At 48.0% G+C, this 26,899-nt stretch overlaps 1 protein-coding gene across 1 annotated transcript in view; it reads left to right on the forward strand.

Annotated features, from left to right (window-relative positions):
• The window catches only part of NCS1 (neuronal calcium sensor 1), a 61,027-nt gene extending 46,447 nt beyond the window's left edge, over positions 1-14,580 (forward strand). The window contains exon 8 of the mRNA XM_079927536.1: positions 11,104-14,580. The gene's annotated coding sequence lies outside the window, so the exon portion shown is untranslated. The remainder of the gene's footprint in view (positions 1-11,103) is intronic.
• The last annotated feature ends 12,319 nt before the right edge of the window (positions 14,581-26,899 follow it).

The raw sequence follows: 26,899 nt of genomic DNA on the forward strand, positions 1-26,899 counted from the left end.
TGCACTGGTTGGGCCCTCCAGTCACATAGGAGTAGTGATGGTGAACATTCTTGTCTCATTCTCAGTCTTGGGAGAAAGCTTTCAATAATTCACCATTAGTTACGATGCTTGTTATAGGTCCTTTGTAGATAGATTTTAGCAGATTTAGAAAGTTTAGAAAGTTTCTCTCTTTTCTAGTTTGGTAGGAGTTATTTGTTTTTTTAAAAAATCATGAGTGATATTGAACTTTATCAAAATTGTCTGCATTTATCAAGATGCTCATATGACTTTTCTCTCTTTTTTGTTGTCAGTATGATGAATTACACTGATTGATTTTGTGTGTGTGTGTGTGTGTGTGTGTGTGTGTGTGTGTGAATACATTTTATGGATCATCAGTGGATTCCTGTCCACTTAAATACACTACCTTTTTTTTTTCTATTCTTTTTCAAATTAGTTTTCCCATTTAGGTTGTTACATAATATTGAGCAGAGTTCCCTGTGCTATACAGTAGGTCCTTGTTGCTTATCCATTTTTTAAAAAAAGTTTTTAATCTTTATTGGAGTATAATTGCTTCACAATACTGTGTTAGTTGATGTTGCACAACAAAGTGAATCAGTCATATGCATACACACGTCCCCATATCCCCTCCCTCTTGAACCTGCCTCCCATCCTCCCTATCCCACCCCTCTAGGTCATCGCAAAGCACCGAGCCAATCTCCCTGTGCTATGCTGCTGCTTCCCACCAGCCAACGGTTTTACATTCTGTAGTATATATATGTTGATGGTACCCTCACTTCACCCCAGCTTCGCGCTCCAATCCCATGTCCTCAAGTCCATTTTCTATGTCTACCTCTTTATTCCTGCCCTGCAACTAGGTTCATCAGTACCTTTTTTTTTTTTTTTTTTTAGATTTCATATATATATGTTAGCATACGGTATTTGTTTTTCTTCTTCTCACTTACTTCACTCTGTATGACAGACTCTAGATCCATCCACCTCACTATAACTCAATTTCGTTTCTTTTCATGACTGAGTAATAGTCCATTGTATATATGTGCCACATCTTCTTATCCATTCATCTGTCAGTGGACATTTAGGTTGGTTCCATGTCCTGACTATTGTAAATAGTGCTGCAATGAACATTGTGGTACATATCTCTTTTTGAATTATGGTTTTCTCAGGGTATATGCCCAGTAGTGGGATTGCTGGGTCATATGGTAGTTCTATTTTAGTTTTTTAAGGAACCTCCATACTGTTTTCCATAGTGGTTGTATCAGTTTGCATTCCCACCAACAGTGCAGGAGGGTTCCCTTTCACCACACCCTTTCCAGCATTTATTTGTTTCTAGATTTTTTGAAAATGGCCATTCTGACCAGTGTGAGGTGATACCTCATTGTAGTTTTGATTTTCATTTCTCTAATAATTAGTGATGGTGAGCATCTTTTCATGTGCCTCTTGGCCATCTGTATGTCTTCCTTGGTGAAATGTCTATTTAGGTCTTCTGCCCATTTTTTAACTGGATTGTTTGTTTTTTGATATTGAGCTCCATGAGCTGTTTGTATATTTTGGAGAGTAATCCTTTGTCTGTTCTTTCATTTGCAAATATTTTCTCCCATTCTCAGGGTTGTCTTTTCATCTTATTTATCGTTTCCTTTGTTGTGCAAAAGCTTTTAAGTTTAATTAAGTCCCATTTGTTTATTTTTGTTTTTATTTCCGCTACTCTAGGAGGTGGGTCAAAAAAAGATCTTCTTGTGGTTTATGTCAGAGTGTTTTTTCCTATGTTTTCCTCTAAGAGTTTTATAGTGTCTCGTCTTACATTTAAGTCTTTAATACATTTGGAGTTTATTTTTGTGTATGGTGTTAGATAGTGTTCTAATTTCATTCTTTTACATGTAACTGTCCAGTTTTCCCAGCACCACTTATTGAAGAGGCTGTCTTTTCCCACTGAATGTTCTTGCCTCCTTTGTCATAAATTAGGTGTCCATATGTGCAGGGCGTATCTCTGGGCATTCTATCCTCTACCATTGATCTATATTTCTGTTTTTGTGCCAGTACCATACTGTCTTGATTACTGTAGCTTTGTGGTATAGTTTGAAGTCAGGGAGCTTGATTCCTCCAGCTCCATTTTTCTTTCTCAAGATTGCTTTGGCTATTTGGGATCTTTTGTGTTTCCATACGAATTGTAAAATTTTTTGTTCTAATTCTATGAAGAATGCCATTGGTAGTTTGATAGGGATTTCATTGAATCTGTAGATTGCTTTGGGTAGTAAAGTCGTTTTCACAATATTGATTCTTCCAATCCAAGAACATGGTATATCTCTCCATCTGTTTATGTCACCTTTGATTTCTTTCATCAGTGTCTTATAGTTTTCTGGGTACAAGTCTTTCGCCTCCTTAGGCAGGTTTATTCCTAGGTATTTTATTCTTTTTGTTGCAGTGGTAAATGGGAGTGTTTCCTTAATTTCTCTTTCTGATTTTTCGTTGTTGGTGTATACGAATGCCAGAGATTTCTGCACATTAATTTTGTATCCTGCAACCTTACCAAATTCATTGATTAGCTCTAGTAGTTTTCTGGTGGCATCTTTAGGATTTTCTATGTATAGTATCATGTCATTGGCAAACAGTGACAGTTTTACTTCTTCTTTTCCAACTTGTATTCCTTTTATTTCTTTTTCTTCTCTGATTGCTGTGGCTAGGACTTCCAAAACTACGTTGAATAAGAGTGGCAAGAGTGGACATCCTTGTCTTGTTCCTGATCTTAGTGGATATACTTTCAGTTTTTCACCATTGAGTATGATGCTTGCTGTGGGTTTGTCATATATGGCCTTTATTGTGTTGAGGTAGGTTCCCTCTATTCCCATTTTCTGGAGAGTTTTTATCATAAATCGGTGTTGAATTTTGATAAAAGCTTTTTCTGCATCTATTGAGATGATCATATGGTTTTTATTCCTTAATTTGTTAATGTGGTATATCACATTGATTGATTTGCATATATTGAAGAATCCTTGCATCCTGGGATAAATCCCACTTGATCATGGTGTATGATCCTTTTAATTTGCTATTGGATTCTGTTTGCTAGTATTTTGTTCAGGAATTTTGCATCTAGGTTCATCAGTGATCTTGGTCTATAATTTTCTTTTTTTATGATATCTTTTTCTGGTTTTGGTATCAGGGTGATGGTGGCTTCATAGAATGAATTTGGGAGTGTTTCTCCCTCTGCCATTTTTTGGAAGAGTTTGAGAAGGATGGGTGTTAGCTCTTCTCTAAATGTCTGATAGAATTCACCTGTGAAGCCACCTGGTCCTGGACTTTCGTTTGTTGGAAGATTTTTAATTACGGTTTCAATTTCATTACTTGTGATAGTTCTGTTTATATTTTCTAATTCTTCCTGGTTCAGTGTTGGAAAGTTGTACCTTCCCAAGAATTTGTCCATTTCTTCGTGGTTGTCCATTTTATTGGCATATAGTTGTTTGTAGTAGTCTCTTATAATCCTTTGTATTTTTGCGGTGTCAGTTGTGATTTCTCCCTTTTCATTTCTAATTTTATTGATTTGCATCTTCTTTTTTTCTTGATGAGTCTGGCTAAGGGTTTATCAATTTTTTTTTTTTTTTTTGGCTGCATTGAGTCTTCATAGCTGTGTGTGGGCTTTCTCTAGTTGCGGCGAGCGGGGGCTACTCTTTGTTGTGGTGTGCGGGCTTCTCATTGCAGTGGCTTCTCTTGTTGTGGAGCACAGGCTCTAGACACATGGGCTTCAGTAGTTATGGCTCGCTGGCTTCCGTAGTTGTGGCTCGTGGGCTCTAAAGTGCAGGCTCAGTAGTTGTGGTGCACGGGCTTAGTTGTTCTGCGGCATGTGGGATTTTCCCGGACCAGGGCTCGAACCCGTGTCCCCTGCATTGGCAGCCGGATTCTTAACCAGTGCGCCACCAGGGAAGCCCCTCCAGCTTTCGTTTGTATGTGTTCCTAGGTCTGAAGTGGGTCTCTTGTAGACCGCATATATATGGGTCTTGTTTTTGTATCCATTCAGCGAGCCTGTGTCTTTTGATTATGGGATTTAATCCATTTACATTCAAGGTTATTATCGATATGTATGTTCTTATTACCATTTTCTTAATTGTTTTGGGTCTGTTTTTGTGGGTCTTTTTCTTCTCTTGTGTTTCCCACTTAGAGAAGTTTCTTCAGCATTTGTTGTAGAGCTGGTTTGGTGGTGCTGAATTCTCTTAGCTTTTGCTTGTCTGAAAAGCTTTTGACTTCTCCATTGAATCTGAATTAGATCCTTGCTGGGTAGAGTAATCTTGGTTGTAGGTTTTTATCTTTCATCACTTTAAGTATATCCTGCCACTCCCTTCTGGCCTGCAGAGTTTCCCCTGAAAAATCAGCTGATAACCTTATGGGGATTCCTTTGTATGTTATTCTTTTGTTTTTCCCTTGCTGCTTTTAATAATTTTTCTTTGAATTTAATTTTTGTTAGTTTGATTAATATGTGTCTTGGTGTGTTTTTCCTAGATTTTATCCTGTATGGGACTCTCTGTGCTTCCTGGACTTGGGTGACTGTTTCCTTTCCCCTCTTAGGGAATTTTTCAACTATAATCTCTTCAAATATTTTCTCAGACCCTTTCTTTTTCTCTTCTTCTTTTGGGATCCCTATAACTCGAATGTTGGTGCGTTTAGTGTTGTCCCAGTGGTCTCTGAGATTGTCTTCCATTCTTTTCATTCTTTTTTCTGTATTCTGCTCCTCAGCAGTTATTTCCACCATTCTGTCTTCCAGCTCACTTATTCGTTCTTCTGCCTCAGTTATTCTGTAATTGATTCCTTCTAGTGTATTTTTCATTTCAGTTATTGTGTTGTTCATCTCTGTTTGTTTGTTCTTTAGTTCTTCTCGATCTCTGTTAAACATATCTTGTACTTTCTCAATCCGTGCCTCCATTCTATTTCCGAGATTCTGGATCATCTTTACTATCATTACTCTGAATTCTTTTTCAGGTAGATTGCCTATTTCCTCTTCATTTATTTGGTCTTGTAGGTTTTTACCTTGCTCCTCCATCTGTGACATATTTTTTTGCCATCTCTTTTTTTTTTTTTTTTTTTTTTTATGAGTGGGATTGTGTTCCTGTCTTACTGGTTGTTTGACCTGAGGCTTTTAACACTGGGGTTTATGGCTATTGGGTAGAGCTGGGTCTTGGTGCTGAGATGAGGTACTCTGGGAGACCTCACTCCGATGAATAGTCTCTGGGGTCTGAGGTTCTCTGTTAGTCTAGTGGTTCGGACTTGGAGCTCCTACCGCAGGAGCTTCAGCCGACCTGGGCTTGTGAACCAAGGTCCTGCAAGCTGCCTGGGGCGGCAAAAAAACCCCCACAACAATAACAAAGTAAAAAATAAAATTAGACTAGGAAACTAACAGGTATGTTAGGAAGAATATGAAAATAAAAATATAGATGAATCAACAATTGGAAGGTACATTAGTACCACAATAGTAAGAAAGAGGAGGAGGGAAAAGAAAAAAAAAAAAGCAAAAAGGGGGGGGAAGGCCTTAGCTGTGGAGGGCGGGGCCTAAGCAAGGGCGAGGTTTGGGTGGTGGGCGGGGCCAATGCTTAGGATCTGGAAAAGGTCCTGGGGGCTGTAGGGGGGTGGAACGTAGGCTCAAGGAACAGAAGGGGCCCAGGCGTTCCCCCCACCCCTAGTCTCAGAGGGCAGAGGACCTCACCTGGGAGCCCAGCAGGCTTCCTGGGCTTGAGTGGGTGGGCCAGTCACCCTCTGCTCCTCTCCCTCTCCTCCTGGAAGACCCCTCCAACGTGCCTCTCCTATTCTCCCCCCAGCCTCCTTCCTATGCCCCCAAGGACCTACGTGGCCTGGAGGGGGCCTTGGAGGGCAGGGGACCGGCCTGGGATCTCAGCAGCCTCCTCGGCCTGAGTGGGCAGGGCAGTCGCCCTCTGCTCCTCTCCCACTCCTCCTGGAGGGCCCCTCCCACCTGCCTCTCCTGATCTCCCCAGCCTCCCTCCTATGACTCTTTCATTCTTGTTAAAGGCTGAGTAATATTCCATTGTATATATGTACCACATCCTCTTTACCCATTCTCTGTCGATGGACATTTAGGTGGTTTCCATGTCTTGGCTATCGTAAACAAAGATGCAATGAACACTGGGGTACATGATCTTTTCGAACCATGTTTTTCTCTGGATATATGCTCAGGAATGGGATTGCAGCATCATATGGTAGCTCTATTTTTAGTTTTTTAAAGGAACCTTCATACTGTTCTCCGTAGTGGCTGCAGCAGTTTACATTCCCACCAGCAGTGTAGGAGGGTTCTCATCTCTTCACACCCTCTCCAGCGTTCGCTGTTTGTGGAGTTTTTGATGATGGCCACTCTGACTTACACCGAGTGATTTTTGAATGCTCAGCCACCCATTATGTGCTTTGATGTATCATCAGATTTGACTTGCTGACATTTTGTTTAGGAAGCCTATTTTGAAGCTTCTAATATTCTTATGTTTTTGCACAAGAAATCCTTTTTCATTGAAGAGACATTAGAAAATATGTTTAAAAGGAAAACCTCCATAAAAAAGTTTATTGAAAAAAACCCTTCACATATAACCCAGAAATAACCACTGTGAACATTTTGTGTCCAGAATGATTCAGAAAGAAAGAATGATTCAGAAAGAATTGAACACTTACAAAAACTTAATACTCAGTAACTAGGTCGCATAGGAACATATAATCAAACCAATTTATAAAGGAACTGTGACAGTTATTTCTATAATCTTAAAAATGTTCAGTATGCAGCTCTGGGTCCCACAGTGCATACTGATCTGTTGTCTGATTTTTCAGAGTCCCCCTTTTGTGAATTACCACCAGTGACCTCATTGGCGTATATATATATATACAGTTATATATATATATAACAGCTGCATATTTCCTCCAGGCCGTGGAAGAATGGTGCAAACATAAGTTCTTGCTGTATCCCCCCAAGGAAACGTTGTACAGTGTAATTAATTTCTTTAAAGTGTGTGATTCTTTCTGAATTACCCTATTTGTTTTTGTCTTACAGTTTTCTATGAATATATATGTATATATATTTCTTCAACAACGAGTTCATAACCGTACGCTGTTGGCTGTGTCTTTTGGTTTTTGGTTTGTTTGTTTTTTAAAGGAACAACTTGTAGGAGCCATTTTTTTTCTTTTGGAGACTCAACACTAAGAAAAGAGATTTTTAATGTGTTTTACCCAGCTTGGCTTCACATCCTGTCATGTCTACACTGGCTTTCCATAACACAATTTACGTAGACATATATCTTACCCTCACCAGCAACGTGTCGGCCAACACAATGTAACTTTATTTCCATGACAAGTTTTTCAGGGTGACAAGATCCACTTTTCTATAGCTCCTCCCGGAAATTGCCGTACCATTTTTCTCAGGCCTTCCTAGATCCTGCCTGAGAGTAATTATATCCAATTTGTGTTCCATTGTTTTTGCGATTTATTTGCCTTCTCAGATTCCTGATGGATCATAATTCTTAGATAAATTACGGTTATATAATTCACTGAATTATTCAGGAACTGAGATCATGCATATTTTTTGCGTCACTACATGTTGTTTGAGATCATCCTTTTTAATAGCTGCATAGTATACCGTTTATGGTTGGACCATACCTTAACCAGTCTTATGGTGTGGGGCACTCAGGTTGTTGGAAATTTGAGAGTGGATGAAAACAATTTTTATTATGGGAACAGTCTCATGCAATAGTAGAGAGAATATGTAACTCCGTGTACCCATCTCCCAGCTTCAGAATCACCGATTCACAGCAATCTTGTGCCGTCTATACCCTCCCCCACACACCCCCGACACTGGGTTGTTTTGAAGCAAATTCAAGACATCGTATCATTTCATACGTAAATATTTCAAAATGTATTTCTAAAAGATAACGATTCTTTAAAAAAAATCCATAATACCCCAAACATCAGTAATCCTTAATACGCTCTCACCAACACTTAAATTCCACTTTCCTGTTGTCTCACAATTTTTTTCACTTCGTTTATTGGAATCTGAATCTGAATGAAGTCCATAGATAGCAAGTGGTTGATAGGCCTACGTTTATTTTAATCTCTTAAGTTTTCCCCCTTCCCTTTTCCTTCTTGGTGTTTGCTGAGAAGAGCATTGGGTACAGTGCCCCGTGGTGCTGTTAACAGGCTCCTCTTTCTTGTTCTTCCTGGAAATGGCAGTTAGATCTGCAGGCTGGCTTGGCATTGGGTTTGGTCCACTTCGGGTGAGAACGCCTCATGAGCGGGGTTGTGTGTGTGTGTCTGGCAGGTGCACGTGACCTCGGTGACATCAGCAGCTGTTTCTGATCGCCACCTCTGTCCATTCATTCATTACATGGTGCCAAATGGTGACGTCCTAAAGTTGTCTTTCCTTCTTCGTCATTGGCTAGATTACTTTTACAAAGGGAAACTTCCCCCATCCACTCGGTGGTTACCCTGAGGCTTGGTTTTCATAGGGAAGGCATGATGGATACTTGATTCTTTATCAGTTTTCAAAACAAGTTGGGGGCTTCCCTGGTGGCGCAGTGGTTGAGAGTCTGCCTGCCGCTACAGGGGACGCGGGTTCGTGCCCCGGTCCGGGAAGATCCCACATGCCGCAGAGCGGCTGGGCCCGTGAGCCATGGTCGCTGAGCCTGCGCGTCCGGAGCCTGTGCTCCGCAGCGGGAGAGGCCACAGCAGTGAGAGGCCCGCGTACCGCAAAAAAAAAAAAAAAAAAAAAAAAAATCCTTAGAGGTGACCAATGACGTTTTTACGAAATATATGTGTAACTGTGAATTTAAGGATTTAAATGCATTTGGTGAGTTTCATCATATTTGCAGTTCTTTTCTTTTTCTTTTTTTAACATTTTTTTTGGCCACGCCGCACAGCTTATGGGATTTTAGTTCTCCAACCATGGATCGAACCCCAGGCCTTGGCAGTGAGAGCTTGGAGTCCTAACCACTGGACCACCAGGGAATTCCCTTAACTAGCAGATACAATAGTGCAAGTCACAGGGGTTCACAGATCACCGCAGAAAGCAGAGCATGTGATTGGAGACCCAGCTGAACCTCCAGGGTCTGGCAGGGGACCTGGAAGGCTGAGAGGACCCAGGCCTCTCCCTGGGGTGCTCTGGCCTTCCTCTGGGTGGTTACTCCATACTCTCTCTCCCTTGGCACCTGCACCATAATGGCCCCCCCAATTCTGGTCCTGCAGGGCCTTCCTACTCCCCCAGGGCCACCTCCACATAGATTCGGATTGGCCCAGATAATGTTTTTAAGTCATCTCCCCAAATCAGGAAAGTGACCCCTTTGTATCAGACACCTACACCTGTCCAGTGGGGAGTGGGGACGTGAGATTTAAACACAGGGTTGGAGCAGGTTATGGGAAGGGTCTTTGGATGGCACGGACAGTAACAGACATAACTGTCCCCCAGGCTGCTGCTTTTTTAAAAAAATGTATTGAGGTGACATTCACATAACATAAAATTAACTATCTTAAAGTGAACAATTCAGTGGCATTTAGTACATTCTAGAACCTTTGCCTCATTCCAAGATAAAACTCCATATCCCTTAAGCAGTTTCTCCCCCACCCCCACCCCTCAGTGAGCCTCTGGCAACCATACTTTGCTTTCTGTCTCTATTCTGGATGTTTCATATAAATGGAATCATTTACTCTGTGACTTTTATCTTTTTATTTATTTTTTATTTTTTTAAAATTTAATTTATTTATTTTTGGCTGCATTGGGTCTTTGTTGCTGCACGCGGGCTTTCTCTAGTTGCGAGCAGGGGCTACTCTTCGTTGCGGTGCGCAGGCTTCTCATTGCGGTGGCTTCTCTTTTTGCAGAGCATGGGCTTCAGTAGTTGTGGCTCGTGGACTCTAGAGCGCAGGCTCAGTAGTTGTGGCTCACGGGCCTAGTTGCTCCGCGGCATGTGGGATCTTCCCAGACCAGGGCTTGAACCCGTGTCCCCTGCATTGGCAGGCGGATTCTTAAGCACTGTGCCACCAGGGAAGCCCTATGTGACCTTTGATGTCTGGTTCTTTCACTTAGCATCATGTGGTCAAGTTTCATCTGTGTTGGGACACGTACCAGTACTTCATTCATTTGTATGGCTGAATAGTATTCCATTGTGTGGTTAGATCACATTTGTTTATCCATTCATCCATTGATGGACATCTGGGTCATTTCCACCTTTTGGCAATTGGGAATCATGGTGCTATGAACATTGGTGTACATGGATTTGAGTACCTATTTTCCAGTTTTTAGAGTACATCCCTGGGGTGCAATTGCTGGGTCATATAGTAACTATGTTTAATTTTCTGAGGAACTGCCAAACTTTTCCACAGTAGCTGTGTCATTTTATATTCCTCCCAGCCGTGGTTGAGGGTTCCAATTTCTTCACACCCTCGCCAACACTTGTTAGTTTCAGGTTTTATCCTAGTGGGTGCGAAGTGGTGTCTCATCGTGGTTTTGATTTGTGTTTCCGTGATGACTAATTCTGTTGAGCATCTTTTCACGTGATTATTGGCCATTGCACACATTGTTCTTAATGGTTGCAAACTTTTTTATCCTATGGTTCTGTCCTTATTTATCCAACCTGTCCCCTGATAGTGGACACTGAGTTTGCTCCCTCCCTTTTAATTTTGCTATTACAGATGATACTGTCATAAACATTTATTTCTGTCTTTTTAACTTATTTTTTACTGAAGTATAGTTGATTTACAATGTCATGTTAATTTCTGCTGTACAGCAAAGTGATTCAGATACGTATTTCTTTTTATATACATTCTTTTTCATATTCTTTTCCATTATGGTTTATCCCAGGATATTGAATACATTTTCCTGGGCTATACAGTAGGACCTTGTTGTTTATCCATTCTATATGTAATAATTTGCATCTACTAACCCCAAACTCCCAGTCCCTCCCTCCCCCACCCCCCATAAACATTTATTTCTTAAGGATAAATACTGAGCACCAAATGTGTGGACCGGAGGGCATGCACATTTTTAGGACTTGTGACATATGATGCCACCTGGTCCTTTAGTTGACTGTCGCCTGCTCTGTGTCCCTGGCAGCCAGCTCTGAACCCGCCCCGCCTCCCTGTGTCTTCCAGATGCCTGGGAGCCACTCACCTCCTCCCGTGCCCTGAGGCCACCTCTGCCCCGACACCACCACCCTCGTGTGTCCACCCAGCCTTTCTCCGCATCCACGCCCCACCGGGCTGCCCTGGAACCGTGAGGCCCGGCTCTCCTCCACCCGCCCCGCACCCACCCGTCGCCTGAAGCCACCGGCTCCAATTGCCACCAACTTCTGCTTGTCCAGAAAACGACAGTACGGATGGGCAAAGGCTCCAGCCCTCTGCAAAACCAAGGACTCGGCTGCTTCGCAGGCGGCCTCTCGGTCCCTCCTGCTCTCCTGCGTGTGTGCTTTCGTTCTTTATTTCAAACAGACATTGAAAAAGAAAAAAAAAACAAAACTACCTTCTGTCCTAGAAGATTCAGACTGACAGATGGGGAGAAGGCCTCGGGGACGTCAAAGAACTCTGCCTCCTGCCTTGACCTTGGCAGCGGGAGAGGCCACGGGAGTCACGGCCTCGGCCACGGGGGGTCGGGGCGTGGGGGGCCTGCCTGCCCCTCGTGATTTGGCGCCCCATCCTCGAGCAGCAAGACCACCTGCGCGGCTAGGATGATTAATTACAACGTTGATGATTTTTTTTTGTGATAACAGTATTGTGCTTTTTGTGGGGAAAGTGAGGTTTTTTTTTTTATATACATATATAATTGACACCTTTTATTTATTGGTTGGTAACTGTTGCTGCTGCCTCGTGTGTCTGATGCTCCCAGGGATGCGGGGCCCACCGTTTACACGTGCACGCCCTCGCCCACCTGCCCAGGCGCTTGGGAGGATGGTGGCCTGCAGCGGCCAGGAAGCCAAAAATCTTTTTTTTTTTTTTTTTTTTCAGATACTGTGCTCGATGTTTGGAGAGGGGAAAGGTGGGCTTCTTAAATGGCTAATGCACTGTTCCCTCCAGCTCGAATGCCTCCCTCCTGGATCTCTTTTCTCTGCTCCCGGTTCACACACCTCTCGGTCCTGTATCCTCCTCTGGGTCCATAACCTCTTTTCTGAGGACAAACAGGGGACATCTTCCGGTTTCTCGGTTCTTGCTTTGGTGTTCGCAGCGCCGTGGGGAGTGGCAAGGCTTGTGCTGAGACTGGGATCCAGGAAGGGCCGGGGGTGGACCGAGAATCTAAGGAGAGAAGGAGGAGGGAGTGAGCAGATGTGAAGTCTGCCTCTCCCTCCTTGGTGGGTTTTGAGAATAGCTGCTCACCCTGCTTTCCTGCCTTGTCCAGCGGACCACAGTAGCTTTCCCTCTTTTAGCTGAAAGGCCGGAAGGGAGCGGGGGAGAGAGAAGGGCCGCAGGCAATCCCATTCAGGTGGCTTCTTGGGCTGTGGCCCACATGTGCTCACAGGAAGCTTCTAGCTCTGCCTGCCACTGAGACAGGGCAGGCCCACAACTGTCACCAGGAAAGTCAGATGACCTTGGACCGGAAGGCAGGATCCTGAGGCTGGCCCTTGCTCCGTGACTGTGGGCCCCCCTGCCCTCTGTGGGCCCCAGCTCCCCCTGCTGCGGATCCAGGAGGCCCGGGCTGGGGGATCCGGAGGCTTCCCTTCGTGCTGATGCTGTCTAATTCTAAGCTTGGGTTTCCTGCAGCTGGTGATTGTGCGGTCTGTGTCTATGTTTACAGACCCCAGCAGACACGGGGACTGCCTGAGTCACTGTCTGTCTCTTAGCACAGTCTTCAGGGACGCAGCAGCCACTGTTCGTGGTGTGTGGGTTCGGATGACACACCCTGTCCCTCCCCGCAGAGGTTCCTGGTCCCTCCTGGACTCTTGAGCTGTCTTTCAGGCCCAGAACTAGTCCTCGCCCAGGGAAGGCTTCTGGGTGAGAAGCAGCCCCCCAGACTGTTTAGGGCCAGGCCGGAATCGAGAATCCCTGCTTCTTCTTTGCGAAGTCAGCAGCCTATCACCTCCTGACTTATCCCGGCCAGCGGAGGGGAGGAGCTGACCCTCGGCCCCCGCTTTAAATGGCCCTTGGCGCCCACTTTGCACTTTCCCAGGAGGCCAGAGCTTCTCCTGCTCTTTAACTCTCACAGCAGACCCCCGCCAGAGAGCGGCTCCGCCAGCGTGGGACTTGCGTGTCCGCTCCTGCAGGCTGGACCGCTCGGCCAGCCCCTGTCTCTCCCTCCTTGCATCAGCCAGCCCTCTGGCTGCCCTCTCCCTCCGCTGGAAGCCCCCCAGATCCTGCGGGGATAGGAGCAGTAGTTCCATTTTCACGGGTGACTTTGAAGCTTGGGCTCTTTGAGGCCCCTGCGGTCACCTTCCTGCTCAGGCCACGGGCCTAGGAGGCCCAGTACTCACCACCAAATCCTGCAGTTCCTCAGCCTGGCTCTGACCTAGGACCCTAGGGCAGCAGGTGAGCTTGGTGGCTTGGGGCTGGAGATGGGGGGAGCAGGGCCTTTCCCCAGGTCAAATGATTTCTCTGGCCTCCACCTGAGCCTCGATTTACCTCTCTGGTCCAGTGGGCCAGAGCTTTTGTGCAGCCTGTCCTGGAGCATCACGGGAAAGGGCTTGTGGCTAAGAATTATCCAAGGTTAAGCATAGGGGTCCCGCCCGCTGAGACATTGACTCCTAGGAGTCTAGGGAGATCCGTGTGCAAGGCTTTCCTCCCACCTCCTCACCGTTAGGCCTTTTGGTTTGGAGCTACGCGTGTGGCTTTTGACCTTAGCAGGCGATACCGTGGACCCACGGGCCAAGGCACACCTTGGGTCCTTGCCCAGAGAAGTCCAGAGCTGCTGGAAGGGCCACGCCTCTTCCTGGCAGGGTGCTGGACACTGGCCATTTTTGCCCGAGGTTGCGGGCAGGGACAGTTCCGTCCCCTCCTCTCACCAGGCCTCTAGCTGCAGCACCCTTGGAACCCTGAGCAGCCCATGGGCCTCTCTCCCCAGCACCGTTTCCCACCCGAGGCCCAGCCCTGTCAACTGCTGCTCTGGGGCTTCCAGACCAGCCAGAAGCCAGGTTCTTAGCCCTCGCTCCCCAGCCCAGGAGCAGGGGCCAGCCTCCGGCAGTCCGTCTGCAGCAGCCCTGGCCTCTTCCTCATAGAATCCGCTCCCCACTCTGCGTTGATGGTACTTAGGAGAACGTCATGAGTTTCCAGTATTTAACCAGGCAACGTTTAGAATAACGTCATTTAGAATAATGTCGTTTAGAATAACGTCAAGGCAGATGTGTGTCCTCCTCTTCCCCTGAAATGCTTTTCATTTTGACAGCCAACTTCCTAGATGACAGATGCATCTGGGCTTTCGGGGACCCTGTCTCTTCTCTAGAGGGTTGGGGTGTGGGGTTCCTGGGCCCCCTGGGAAGATGCAGCCTCTCCCTGGGGAAAGCCCCACTGCTCACCTAGTGGAAAAGCTACCGGGTTCCCAGTGGTTTCGGCTTCTAAGGGATTGAGGGGAACGCGGGAGCGCCCCCTCGTGGCGATGATCAATAAAGGCATTTGGGGGACCGGACCAGACAAATAGGTGATTTGAGAGCGAGGCCGCAGATGGGGAGGCGAGCGGGGGGGGGGGGGGGGGGGGGGGGGGGGGGGGGGCGGCGCTATGATCTCACCCAGACCCTGAGCTTCCAGCCCCACCTTACTGGCAGCATGTCTCCCAGACGCCCTTCTTCTAGGTCTACCCCAGAGATAGCAAGTGAATCAGCATAAGGGCACTGTAATGGGAAGCCTTGCCCCCCGACCTTTTTTAATATCTGCGGAATAAACCCAATGGTTGATTTTTGGATGAATAAAAGGCTTTTGTCGAATACACAGCTGGTCCCATCTTCTGTCTTGGCATCTAGGCCTCTCAGGCTTTGTCTGCTCCCCGTGATTGGGACAAACGCAGAATCCCCTCCACCTCCACCCTGACTGCCCCCTGCCCAGGCTGTACATTTCTGTTCCCCGTGTGTCTTTGCCTTGACCCATGGCCCCAGGGAGGGCCACAGGCTCCCAGTCTGACTCAGTGACCAGCTTTCTCCGGGACTCTGGGCGAGTCACTTCTCACTGGGACTCAGTTTCTCCATCCGTCAGATGGGAGTGAGTCTCTGCTCAGCCCATGTCCCAGGGCCATTGTGGGGAGCAGCCATGAACGGAATCATCAGAGCCTTGGCCGAGGTGAAAGGCCAGTGGAGTCTGAATCGTCATGGTGCCCCCCGCCCAGAGCCTGCAGCTTTGGAAAGGAATTTGGGCAACTCTTACCAAAAAAAAAACAAAACAAAAACAATGTTTCCTGGGTGGTGATTTTCTGTTTGCCTTCCCAGTCCCTCTGAGCCTCTTTTGGGGTGTTGTTCTGTCTGAATCTGCTGGTGTGTGTCTCTGAGGGAGGGGCAGGCCCCGGGGTGGACAGGGGCCACGTAGCACGCCCAGGCCTCCTCTCGTGCTCTCGTTGTATGTTGTCCTTGTCACGCCAATTAAACACGCTTCCTCACTTGTCTTTGCCTTCCTTGTGTGGACCTGTTGCTTTGTCTGTTTCTTTTTTGTTTCATTTTAGGTTTCTTCTTCCTCCTGTGACACCCTTTCTCTTGCTTTGGGTGTTGTCTGCCCAGTTTCCCCAAGAGAAAGAATGGGCAGAGTGAGAACCTTGGGTGTAATGATTAAACCAGAACATTTTCAGGAGTGTTTCTGGGAAGCCAAGAGTTCAGCAGAGTGAATCCCCACGCCACCCCATGTATCACTCCCAGCATTTCCATTCCTTCCTGTTTCATCTCTTGGGGTTCTCTAAAGGTTTAATAATGTTTGAAAACATGGGCCTAGACTAGTGCTTCTCAGAACTGAGCGTTATAGAATCACCTGGGGGCTTGTTAAAACCCAGACTGCCACCTGCAGAGTTTCTCATTAGCTAGGTTTGGGCCGGGGCCTAGGAATGTTCATTTCTAACAAGTTACCAGGCCACGCCGATGCTGCTGGTCTGGGACCACACTTTGGAAGGCCTGGGGAGCTGCTGACACTGAGGGCCATCCAGCTGGGTTCTACTTTGTTTTGTTTTGTTCTGTTCTGTTTTGCCACAGCACGTGGCTTGCAGGATCTTAGTTCCAGGGGTCGAACCTGGGCCCTGGCAGTGAAAGAGCAGAGTCCTAACCACTGGACCGCCAGGGAGTTCCCCAGCTGGGTTCTAAAGAGGAGTCCACCCTCCACTTGCCGGGGATTCAGGCTAATTATTCGCCTGTGCGTAACTTTTGCACCTGCCACGTGTCAGGCACTGAGGGCCCAGAGACTTGTCACTTACCAAGTGGAGGGGTGTTTCGGGAGGGGAGGTGGGTAGGTGAGTAGCTCCCATGGGGGCTCTCAGGAAGGCACCCCATGGTTTGGCCGTTGGAGTGGCTGCCCTCTGCCATGGTTCCCCTCGGCTTGGAACCTGGGATCTTGGAGGGACCTCCTCTTTCCCCTCTAGTTAAGTGACCAAATGTTTGCTCAACACGCATGGCGTGGGCCCCCCACGTGCCAGGTGTTTGGGGGAGGGGGATCAGAGGAGGTGACAGTCTTTGCCTTCTAGGAGCTTTTGCTGAGGAAACGTTAATTAGGAGAACAATAAAAGGCAATGTCCCGTCAAGAGCGTAACTGCTGGCTAGAAATGTGTTACTGCTCTGGGCCAAGGGCCCTTGAAAGACACGTGAATGTGTCCGTTGATGAGATCAAGCAGCCAACGTTAGAATGAGCCGCCACCTGCAAAAACAGGTTGCGTTTCACAGTTGGTTTTGTGAAAGGGAGCGTCAGACCGACGCCACCTGGGAGACAAAGCTGGAGGGCCCGCTTCGGGGCTGAAGCAGCCACAGAGAAGGGGGTGCAAAGGTGGCGCCTTCCATGGCCACGCCGGGCACCCAGCCTGCTGCCTCGCTCCGGCAGGGTCTGGAGCGAAGACGCTAGAACTCTGCCAGACACACGGGAGCGAATCAAAGGCAATGTGGGAAGGCAGTGTGGGACAGTGGTTACGGCTATAGGTTCTGGAATTAGACCTGGTTCTCAGCAGCCTCCACCACTTGACATTGGGCACGGGTTGTAACTGACAGGGTTTTCTGGTAAAAACGTGGCCTCCAGTTAGAGGCAGGTGATGACTCCACAGCCCTCCCCACCAGATGGAAAGTTACAACAAAAGCAGGTCTTAGGTCAAATTCTGCCAAATATCCAAATATTTACTAGGAAGCAAGTGCAAAGGTACAAAAGACTTGTCTGCCCAGCGAGTGGGGAGGGACCCCAGAGCACAGCCTCTGGCTGTGGGCTCTCTTCCCAGCTGGTAAAAAGACGCGAGTTCCCGGGAATTAGCCATCATTTATCTCCGTCACCTCACACTTCTCCTATGAAAAATGACTTCTACCGTCCTTTTGTAAATGAATCAACTCTGTGGTATAGGTTTTCATAACAATACGTATTTAAAATGCTAATGTGACCCCTTCCGGAGAGCGGATTCCTGACCGGGGTATTTCGTATACTAAGGGAGGTGGGGACTGGAGGTAATTGACACGCACGCCCACATTCTCTAATTCCACGATTCCCCCGAAGCACTGAAAGGCAGTGCGTGCGCGGCAGCACACCCTTTCTGGGAAGCCTAGCATCTGGCTCAAAGGGCTGATGTGAAGGTAGCTGGGGCAATGATTCCAGAGTATGGTGGGCTCTCAGTGGGTGTTAACTGTCACTGGAGGTGGCTCTGGTCTTTCCCAGGCAGTCTTGGGAGGTGTCTACAAGGACGTGGTTCAGAGCCCCTGCTTCTGTGGGCGCATCATGGGTCATAGTCTCTCGTTCTGGGTAAGGTTGCAGTCCGCACTGACCTCTCCCTGGCCCAGCCTACCCTGGGCAGCTTACTGTGGGATGAGGCCCTAACGAAGGCACAGATCTGGCCACTTCCTTCCTCTCTGGGCCTCCTGACTTACCAGGATGGCTCAGACTGGCTGCCGTTCTCTGGGTGTGTTATTAGCGTGGCTGAACCCCCCAAGATGGGCCCATTTTTCCCCACTGCAAGCCTGCCACCCTGTCCCCCCTGCCCTCCCGAAACCCCAAACTCATGTCTGCATGATAGAAAGCATCTCCCTAAATCACACTCCCCAGTGCCCGGATCAGGGCATCACCAGGCATGGAGAGGAGAGAAGAGTGGGTGGTGGGAGGGAGGGTGGGGAATGCAGTGGGGGGACCCCTGCCCTGATGTGGCTGCCCCCTCCCTGCCATCTTCCTGGTGGGCCCCCTGTAGCCTGCCCTGCCACTGGGGCACATCCTACTGTAACAGTGCCTGCCTCACGTCCAGGGACAGAAACGTTATATCCTCTGGTCCCCTGGGCTGGGGGAGCCTGGTCAGGGCAGTGGCAGGAAAGGGGCTTTGAAGGTCTCCTGAGTTTAGGAAAAGTGAGCTCGCATAGGTATAGTAGACTCCTCTGCTTATCCCATACCCTTTACCCTGCTTTAGCTGTGCACCGGGCTGCATGGACGAAAGGACTACATTTCCCAGCATCCCTTGGAGCTGAGTGTGGCCACATGACTCAGTTCCTACCAATGGGATGAGAGTGATGAACACAACTTCCCTTCCACTTCCCCCTTCCGGCTGGCTGGACCTTGGATTCCAAAACAGCTTCCCGGGAACCTGGGCCCCCGCCCCCACAAAGCGCCACACCAGCCCTGGACCGTTTACACTGGGATTGTTAGGAGGGAGTCAAATACCCTCCTAACACGGTTAAGCCATCTGGGGTCTCTGTGTCAACAGCCACATTTTTATTCCACCTAATATACTGAGTGATCCCACTGGGTCATTTTAAATGAGCTGATGTCACCTACAAATGTTTGCATCTGAACTCTCAATGTTTGCCAAAGTGATTTAGTAAAAAAACCGTACAGTGCAACGTGCTCCCCACGTGGGCTCTTCTCACTCACGCCTTCCCATCCCCCTCTTCCTTTTTCCTCTTCCTTTCCTGCTGTGCCCTCCTCTATGGGCTCAGGGAACTGGGGGTCCCAGTGGGAAGGACTCTTGGGGGAAGGGCTTTCTTTTGCTGAAGGACTAGGGATGCAGGGGGCGGGGCAGAGGCTCTCCTTGAGCCAGGAGGCCCTGTAAGACTTGGCTAGTTGGGTTTTCCCTGGGAAACCTCAGTGAGGGTGGATACTGTGAAGGCTGGCCTCGAATTGGGCACAGGAAGGACCTTGCCAGGGGTTTTAAGATGGGGGGATGGAGACCAGACCTCCACACAGTCTATTCAAACTCCCACCTCAGAAACTGAGCCCTTTCCCCAGAGAAATAGTCATCACAGAAGCAGATCTTAGAGGTGACAGATGTGATGAAAACAGCTTTCAGGAATTTCCTGGCAGTCCAGTGGTTAGGACTTGGTGCTTTCACTGCCGGGGCCTGGGTTCGATCGCTGGTGGGGGAACTAAGATCCCGCAAGCCGCAAGGCATGGCAAAAAGACCCCACCCCAAAACAAACAAAGAAACCCACAACAGCAACAAAAAAAAGCAACCAGTAAAACGGCTTTGTTTAGAGACCAGGGAGGAATGGTGGAGAATTGCCATCTGACCGAGGGGGTCTCATTTTAGTCTCTGGACTGTTGGATGCCCCCGAGGGGAGGGGAAGTCTGTGATATCGTGGAGGGCCCACTTTAATTTTTGAAGACTCTAAAGACCCAATTAATATGCTATGTATCCAAAGGCCTTTTTGCTTTAGAAGATTTGTGCAACGGCAGAGGCCAGAGCCAGGCCCTGGGGTGAGGGTGCAATGGGCCGGCCTGGGAGCGGAAGGGAGGGGCTCCCCGTCGCTGGGAGGGAATCATCATCGTCGTCAGGGGAAACCTCCAGCCTACTCTGAAATCCGAATTCTACGCCAAAGCGCATGCCTCAAACCAACTAACCCAGTGCTGGCTGTTTCCTCGGTGATTTCCAGGCAGCAGCCTAAGGCTAACTGGAGTCCTTCCTGGCTCCTGCAGGGATGAACCAGAGCCCAGTATGTGTACGCTGTGTGGCCACAACGTCAGGCCATGGCCTTTGATGAACGCGCTGGTGGCTCAAGAAGCAGGGCACACCCCAGAAGATCACGAACCCCAGCCACAGGTGGGCAATGCCAAACAAGAGCCCCGCGATGGGGGGGTGTTGAGCCTTTTTCCCCACGTGCAGCCACCAGAGGGCCTCCTGCAGGAGAAGGAATGTCAGGATCTAGATGGGGAGGAGGTGGGGGCAGGGCACCACGGGCAGGAAAGAGCAGGTGCAAAGGTGCGGAGGTAGGATGATAGGAGAGAGCCACGTGGGGGAAGGGAGGAATGCACGTGGAGCTAGTGGCCACTGCCTCCGTGTCAGTGAAGCATCAGAGTTTTGCAGAATGCGTATCTCCCCAGAAAGAGGGGACTCAGGCCACGTTCCAGGAGTCGGTATCAGCACAGGCCCGGGCAGTCTGAGCTTATCACCCTCTTTCTGTGCTCCTAGGGAAGGCTGGCTTCAGGGCTCTTCTCTGGAACTTGCCCATTCTGGTAGCAAAGTAATCCTAACACTGTAGAGCATGATAAAGATAACAGCAACCCTGAACTGTTTGCTAGGGTCTCAGGCATCATCTCATTTACTCCTTACGGCAGTGCCCCCTTGAGGCCAATCCTAGTATTACACCCCACATTTTTACACACAAGGCTATGGAGGCCCAGTGAGGAAGTGGCAGGTCCCATCTTCCAGTCTGTAAGGGGCTTCCAGGCTCCAATACAACTGTCTTGGCCAGAGGCAGGGTGTGGCGGGAGTAGCTTCTGTTAAATCCAGATGTGGGCAGTGGCTGGTTGCCTCTGGTCTCTCCCAGATGCTGCTGCTTGGGGAGGTGAGGTCTTCGGGGAAGGGGGCCTGCCCAGCTGGGGCACATCAGCGGCGGGGGCCTTGCATCTGGAGGGAGAAGCAGCTCAGAGGCAGGCTGGGGGAGATGAGGGGAGGGGGGCAGGGGCTGGGCCCAGGGAGGAGAGTCCCACAAACAACCTGCTGGGTGCTGGGGGCACCAGACCCTGAGAGTGCCCAAGCCTTAGAGCCCCTCTCTGGGCAGGAAAGCCAATCAGGCATAACCTACAAGAGCAGGTGGGAGGGGGCGGGAGGGGGGCAGGAATGGAGGTGGCCAGCGGGGCAGGGTCCCAGGGTGCCTCCTGGGCGGGCCTGGAGCTGTCAAGTGGGGTTGATCAAGGGACTCACCTTGCAGGGTGTTGTCACCTTGCAGGAGAGCTTGGCTCTCCCTGCTGGGCTGGGCCACACGCAGCTGCTGCCCCCCTTTAGCTCTGCCACCACTGCACCTGTGTGCTGTCCTCTTATACCCAATGGGGTAGCTACTGTCCTCATCCCCATTTTCAGATGAGGAAACTGAGTCCCAGAGAGGTTCAGTGGCTTCCCCAGAGTCACACAGCTAATACATAGAAGGGCAGGGATTTGAGGCGAGGTCTGCTGGACACAAAGCCATAGCCGTCACTGCGATCCATCACTTCTGGCCTGACGCCCTCTCGGGACGCCTGGAACTGGCACTTCCCAGAGTCTGGAATCTTCCACCAGGCCATAGGCTGAGTCCTCATGTGGAGAGATGTCACTTTCTTGATGCAAAGACGAGTCTGACCCTTGGCTCCCTGGTGCTGCTGGCCCCCAGCTGGGCGTCCCTGGCAGGCTACTCCCTGCCCTGGATGCTGCAGGAAGAAATAGATGCGACAAGCCAGCCACTCCCATGACCCCCACCCTCACCCTCCTGGCCGGTCTTGGGACAGGGCAGGGAAGGGATTCTTCCACAAGGAGGGGTCAGATGGACCATCGTGGCCCGGGGAGGCCTGGAGTTCCAGGGGCAGGGTGGGGCCTGGGAAAGCCCGCTCTCTTCGGTATTTTTTGGCTGGCTTCAAGATATCTCCAAGCCACCTCCAAGCCACTCCACTTGCTGTACCAGCTGGCTATAAATTAAACACTGCAGAGGAGGCGAGGGGTGAGGAAGGATTTTCCTCTTCTCCCAAAGTTTTCCGTCCCATAATGTAGTTATGTTTTTTCCCTGGGTTCCAGTCCTGGCTACACCCCTACCAGCTGTGGGATCTGGGCTAATATTGACTGTGAACCTGACTGAGCCTCAGTTTTCTCATCTGTCAAGTGGGGATGAGAGAAGCCAGAAGCCCATTTCTCATAGGGCCTTCGGTGAGAATCAATCAAATGATGTGTCTGAAGCCCTTCTGTAAATGGAAGCAGTTAATATTATTGTTATTATCCAGTTCTCCCCGCCCCAAAGTTGCTGCCCTTTCGTTTGGTCCAATTTTGGTCCAGCAATATGGCTCCTCGCTTCTGTTTCTCACTGCCCCAGCCACTGGAGAAAGTGCACTCTAGATCCTGATCCGGGTCCGAGTCCGAGAGGAAAACACCCTTGAGTCAGGAGCTCACGCTGAACCAGTCAGTAGCAGAGGCAGGCTCCCTCTGTGCTAACGCTGCATCTGCCCTGCCTACAGATGCCCCTATAACCGCCCGGGGAGCTGTCTCTAGAGCATCTTAGAGCCCGAAATTCCTCGAGGTGGGAAAGGGACGTCTTGTGCAAACAGCAGGAGAAAGCCCCTGCCTCCCACGCAGGTGGGGCCCAGGTGTTCATGATCAAAGCTGCCAAGCGCATCTAAGGAGGGGTTTAGACCTGCCCTTGCCCTTGCTGCTCCTCGCCCCCCACTATTCTGGAGCCGGGAGGATTCACAGGGAAGCTGGCCCCAGGGCCTGTGTTGAGTTTGCATCAGATTCAACCCTGCTCTTTGGCGGCCTCTGTTATGAGAATCGATTCTTGGAAATTCCCCAGATCGATACCCAGTGCAAAGTGGGCTGAGCTCCACTCGGGCCAGAGGAAAATTGAGAGGTTAGAAAGACACAGGGGATGGAGAAGGATGATGAAATGCTCCCCATAAAGTGAAATGAAATGATTTATAACGTGTCTCTATTACTTTACAAGTGGAAGGAGCTTCTCCAGGCAGCGCCAGCCAGGAGGGCACACAGCCACTTGCAGGGTGTCACCGTAACAACGCCCTGGCCTCACGTCAACCGGACGAGGTTCAAATCCAGTGGAAGCACTGGCTGGTGACTCTGACCAGCTTCTGTCCCACATCTCTGTGTGTGCGTGTGTTTACAATTGAAAAAAGAATATATTTAACACCCTGGTGCTGTGAGTGCACTATAAAATGAAAGACCAAACCAGATTATACCAGTGGAACGGGTTCAACTATTTAACAGATCCATCCCAAAAACACAGGGGAAAAAAGATTTTTTGATTCCCATGAAGTCTGAGCATTACTTTCTGATACTATGTGTTACTGACTACACATCAGCAGTTATTAACTGAGAGTGTAAACACTCTACGTTAATTGTTTAGACATTAGGCAGCAAAGTTGTTCCTCTCCTGAGTCATTTTTTTTAAACCGAGGTAAATTTCATGTCACATAAAGTTGACCATGAATCATTTTAATGCGTACAATTCAACGGCATTTAGTACATTCACGATGTCGTGCGGCCATCCCCTCTGTCTAGTTCCAAGATACTTTCATCACCTTAAGAAGAAGCCCTGTTCCTATTAAGCAGTCACTCCCATTGTCCCCCGTCTCCAGTCCTTGGCAGCCACGAGTCCGCTTTCTGTCTCTACGGCTTTGTCTCTTCTGTATGTTTCATGTAAATGGAATCATGTGGTATTTGTCCCTTTAGGTCTGGCTTCTTCCACTTAGCATGATGTTTTTGAGGTTCATCCACGTTGTAGCAGGTATCGGGACATCCTTCCTTTTTATGTGCTCCCTACCCTTTAAGATGGGGGTCACCAAGCCGATATAGATCCCTGGGAGAGAGGGAAGCTCCACTCCATAGTGGGTTTGATTAAGGACAGACCCTCCAAGTGGCTCCCGGGATCTGCCTCCCGGGGTCAGTGTGAGACTCATACAGTCATGCACAGAAACTTTGTACATAGAAAACACTCAACATTCCTTAATTTTGTATCTATGTGAGATGATGGATGTTCACTAAGCTTATCGTGGTAATCATTTCAGGATGTATGTAAGTCAAGTCGTTATGCTATGTACCTTAAACTTATACAGTCCAGGGCTTCCCTGGTGGTGCAGTGGTTGAGAGTCCGCCTTCCGATGCAGGGGACACGGGTTCGTGCCGCGGTCCGGGAGGATCCCACAAGCCGCGGAGCGGCGAGGCCCGTGAGCCATGGCCGCTGAGCCTGCGCGTCCGGAGCCTGTGCTCCGCAACGGGAGAGGCCACAACAGTGAGAGGCCCGCGTACCGCAAAAAAAAAAACCCCAAAACAAAAAACTTATACAGTCCTGTATGTCAATTATATCTCAATAAAACTGGAAGAAAAAAAAAGAAAGAAAACCTCAACAAATGATACGATGATCCTCATTGCTATTCCTCCTCCAGGCAGACCTCCACAGGAAGCCCCACTGGTCAGAGGGTCTTTGACACGGTAAACTCTAGGGGCCAGAGGCTCAAGTCCCATCCTAGGAATTCTCCAGATCTAAAGGCTGAAGTTTTCTCTCTCTGGACTGTGCTGGATGTCACTGTTCACTTGTGCTTTAGTCCCTGTCTTAATTTCAGATCCCCCAGAAAAGGTTGTGAGTTAAGGATTCGAAGGCAGGAGGTTTTTTGGGAGGTGATCCTTGGGAACTGAGGGCAACAACCTTGGAGGTGGGTATTATTATCCCCATTTTACAGACGAGAAAATAGAGGCTCAGAGAGGCTGAGTAAATGGATATTAATATTATAAATGGACTCGATAGATTTTAAAATTGTATTTTTCTTTTTTGTTTTTTAAAAAAATTTTATTGAAGTATAGTTGATTTACAATGTTGTGTTAATTTCTGCTGTACAGCAAAGTGACTCAGTTATACATATATATTCTTTCCCTTATGGTTTATCACAGGATATTGAACAGAGTTCCCTGTGCTATACAGTAGGACCCTGTTGTTTATCCATCCTATTTATACTAGTTTGCATTTGCTAATCCCAAGCTCCCAATCCTTCCCTTCCCCACCCTTCTCCCCCTTGGCAACCACAAGTCTGTTCTCTATGTCTGTGAGTCTGTTTCTGTCTCGTAAGTATGTTCCCTTGTGTCGTATTTTAGATTCTACATATAAATGATATCATATGGTATTTGTCTTTCTCTTTCTGACTTATCTTTGTATGATAATCTCTAGGTCCATCCATGTTGCTGCAGATGGCATTGTTTCATTCTTTTTAATGGCTGAGTAGTATTCCATTGTATATATGCACCACATCTTCTTTATCCATTCACCTATTGATGGACATTTAGGTGGTTTCCATGTCTTGGCTACTACGAATAGTGCTGCTATGAACATAAGTAAATTGTATTTTCTTAAAAACACCATTTTCATGGCCAGAAAGCATGTTGAAAATGTTCAACTTTATTAGTAAACCAAGAAATGTAGACAAAAATAAGTATGAGACATTTTCATCTCCCATCTTGGTACAGATTTTCAAAACAACATTCAATAGTGGGGAGGGTAGAGGAGAGTAAAGACTTCCACCCGCTGCAGACGGAAGGATATATCGGTACAGACTTTTTGAGGGTAATTTACAATACGTATCAAAAGCCATAAATACACGCTCTCTTCAACTCAGAAACCTGCTTGTGGAAAATTTTCCGTTGAAAATGATTATGGAGATGTGCAAAAATTCAGCTACAATGTGCTCCCTGAGTGTGAATGAAAGTAATAGCCACGATCACCATTGCTTTGTTTGTGTTGAGAAAAACAACGCAAAAAATGGACATAAGGCAAAAATAGGGCTCGGCATCCTTTTAATGTCGTGGTAGAGCATTTTCTAACAAGCCCACGTGAGGCTCAACTGATTCTCTCAGGAGTCGTAACTTCCTTTGACTTTCTAATCACCATCAATTGAGGATCAGACCTTTTACAACTCTGTGAAGTTAGAGGATAGTTTGTAGAGAACTGAGTAGGTGCAAAGGTTTTCTTCTCTGCCAGGTTAGAAAATAACCTCAAAGATGATCCCAGTGCTGTATCTAGTTTAGCAATCTATAGCCACATTCTTTCTCGCAGCAGCTATACACAACCCCAATCTGTTTCACCCTGCCGATTCCCTTGCTCATGGACTTGGCCACGCAGCACTATTTATTTGTACAAGACGTTTCATCATTTTGAAAAATGTGCCTTCACATATGTAATATTAAGGACAGGACACACATACATATCTAATTATAGGGCATTGGCTCATGGTTATGGGATACTCATGGTCCAATGGATTACAAAGCAGCCACTAAACATCCGGTTGTAGAAGACCCTTTCATGACATACTGTTAGCTAAAAAGAAGATTCCAGAACTATAGACACAGGATGATGTCATTCTTGTTAAAAACAAGGTGCTATGGACAGAATGTTTGTGTCCCCCACTCCCCAAATTCGTATGTCGAAATGCTAACCCCCAAGGTGATGGTATTAGGAGGTAGGGCCTTTCGGGGGTGATTAGGTCATGAGGGTAGAGCCTTCATGAATGGGATTTGTGCCTTCAAAGAGGCCCCAGAGAGCTCCCTTGCCCTTTCTGCCATGTGAGGACACAGAGAGAAAAAGGCTGTCCATGAACCAGAAAGCGGCCCTCACCAGACATGGAATCTGCCGGCACCATGATCTCGGACTCCCCAGCCTCCAGAACTGTAAGAAATAGATTGTTGTTGTTTATAAGCCGCCCAGTCTGTGGTGTTTTTGTTATAGCAGCCCAAATGGACGAGGACACAAGGCAGACAGCGGTCGGAAGTTGTATCCACCAAGGTAATAACAGTGGGGTATCACTGGGCAACTGGTTCAAGGAATGGTGAAAATTTCATCGTGTCTTCAGTGTTTCTCAATTTCTGTAATGAACATGT

This window comes from Stenella coeruleoalba (assembly GCF_951394435.1).
Source record: "Stenella coeruleoalba genome assembly, chromosome: 7".
Classification (NCBI taxonomy): Eukaryota; Metazoa; Chordata; class Mammalia; order Artiodactyla; family Delphinidae; genus Stenella; species Stenella coeruleoalba.